Raw genomic sequence first — 2710 nt, 5'->3', positions numbered from 1 at the left:
TAGCATTAACTTAATGCAAATGTAAATTCAAATTAATTCAATAAATATTTTTATTATTATTTTTTAATAAATAAATACTTTTTTGTACTAATGCTTAATATCCTGTACCTAATATTAATATAAATATAAAAATTAAATTGAAAACCATTTCAAATGAATTTTATACTTGTATATGTTTTATACTTTTATATTTGTTCTTATAATCTGACAATAGTTGCTTCTGACAGATAATAATAGAGGTTTATGCGTTGATATTACAAATTCATTGAACAAAAAATACCTTGAAAAAAAAAGAGAATAGTGTGAAACTTCAATGATTACATATTAAGTAAAAAGTAATTGATCATCATTGTTTTAGAATAATTTTTAGCACGCTTGAGAATATATCTTAACGATAAAGATGTACACAAGGTGAACGAGACTTCAACAATATGACGTATGGTTGGTAAATTATATGAAAATATACAATATACATATTATTCCCAGTTCCCGTACAAATTATGTAACAATGGATTACATTGTTTTGGATCTTGAATAACAATGCGTAATATAATTTGAATTATTATATATGTATTTAATATTAATTCCATAGACAAATCATTTCTATAGGTCTAGATAAATATTATATAAGTGGTGGTAAACTCTCCCGTGTCATCATTATGTTTACCCAAAGGAAATATTTAAACTCTCCCGAGTTATTTTAAAACTATACTGCAAACAATTATAAACTATAATATAGTGGACCAAAAAATAGACACCTGGTGTTTTTTTAAATACCGTAAGAGCGGAATACTTTACTCCAGGGGTTAAACATTGCTCCAAAAAAAATATTTATTGATATCAATCGTAACACATTACGATTTTGAGATAAGAGATTGTAGTTTTTTTTATATTGTTCTTATTAAAATTACAAATTTTTTCAAACATTTAGAACATCAATCTATTAGTTCGCCTCCAAGATGTATGCCACGAAAAGAGTTGATTTTAAAAACACAAAAACTCATGACGAAAAAGTCGTCCAAAATCCAGGGGATTAAAATTTAATTTAAAATGTATTGAAAAAAGACTTTTAATCAACTATAAAAAAAAAAAATTATAGTATTAAGTTATATTATGTATAGGTTCAGATTAGTTAAAACATGAGCACTAAACTTTGCACCAATAGTTATTATATGCATTAAAGTAAGGTAATTTTAATCATTGTGAAATGTAACCTGTAATGTATTTTACTTTGCTCCAAATTTTTGGGAATAAGTAAGTAAGTCACTTAGAATGACATTCGGATTTTTTTAATTGTTCTTACCTCTCAACTTCTATACATATAAAACAACGCGAACAGGTAATTTTTATCTTTGTTATTGAAGCTATAGTATAGGTTTAAACTAAAAAAGAAATATATTTGGAGCAAAGTATCCCGCTCTTACGGTATGTACCTATTATATGTTCATATAAGTATTATGAAATAGATTTAAATTATTAATATTTTTATTAATTCCCATAATTTAAATAGTTGAATTTTTTTTAATGATATTGAAATGTATATTCAATTTTAAAAAGCGGGTAGTTGGGTGTCACTCTGCTGTACAGTAGGTTTCAAGTGGGTCAATGTATAATGGACTGTATTAAACTTGAATTCAATGATATAATATCATCGTATAAGAAAAAAACGATTCTGAGCGGAGACGGTTTGTCAGTCTGGATATTTTATATTGTTATTATTCATTATAGCCTGTAAGTTGAATTGATAATATTATATTATAATTTTTTATTCGTTTTTATGGTGATAAAAAAGCATTAGAAATTAAAATCCTATTTGTAGTGGTGTTTTGTAATTTGTCGGTGGTTTTTCCCGTGGCATTAAATGATTATTGAGAAAATCGAAAAATGACCTGTTTAAAGTACCATCTTGATCCAATTTGCTAAAAAATAAGATACAATGAAATCAAAGCACTTCTTCTGGTAGAAATTTTGTATGCAGGATAAAAAAAAAACACCAATGTAAAACCACTAGCTTCTTCGCTCCGCTCAGAATCTAAAATGTGTATGTTGATAATATATTAATATTATAAACATTAAATTATAATGTATGAACGTAGTTATTACAGATTCGGGAGAGTTTTCATATACTTTTCAGGTTTCAGGTAGTACTTAAGTAGACCCGAAAGCGACGCACACGAATTACCAACCGTGAACTTTTTTTAAAAAGGTAACTCGAATTGTCTCCAGATTTCAAAAATATCATTTACTTGAATTACTTCCTATTTTAGGTACTGACCCTCTGTCCCTCTTGTACTGGAATCGCCACCGATAACTATTATTAATCAAATTCTTATTCAAATCCCAAATTTTTATAAAATTAACAACAATTATGAACTCATAGAACAGTAAATAGAGAAGGATATATGCTAGGTTAGGTTAGCTTGTTTAACCTTACATTATAGGAAATATTAATAAATTAAATAAACTAAATACATTGAGTACCTAATAAATCAATCTTGATTGATTTAATGTAAATTAAGAGGACGCTACACTCGCATGTGTTGTCTCCGTCTTACATATGTACAACATACCAAAAACTGTTTGGCGCGGGACAACTTTTATCTTTCTGTGTTTGTAGTAGTGACTCCAAAATTTCTGAACATATAGGGTGGAAAATTATCTATGCAACAGCGTGCCCATATTTTAGATAACATAAATACAATAAAAGTTA

The sequence above is a fragment of the Acyrthosiphon pisum genome, chromosome X (assembly GCF_005508785.2).
Source record: "Acyrthosiphon pisum isolate AL4f chromosome X, pea_aphid_22Mar2018_4r6ur, whole genome shotgun sequence".
Classification (NCBI taxonomy): domain Eukaryota; kingdom Metazoa; phylum Arthropoda; class Insecta; order Hemiptera; family Aphididae; genus Acyrthosiphon; species Acyrthosiphon pisum.
Note: the sequence above shows the minus strand (reverse complement) of the source record.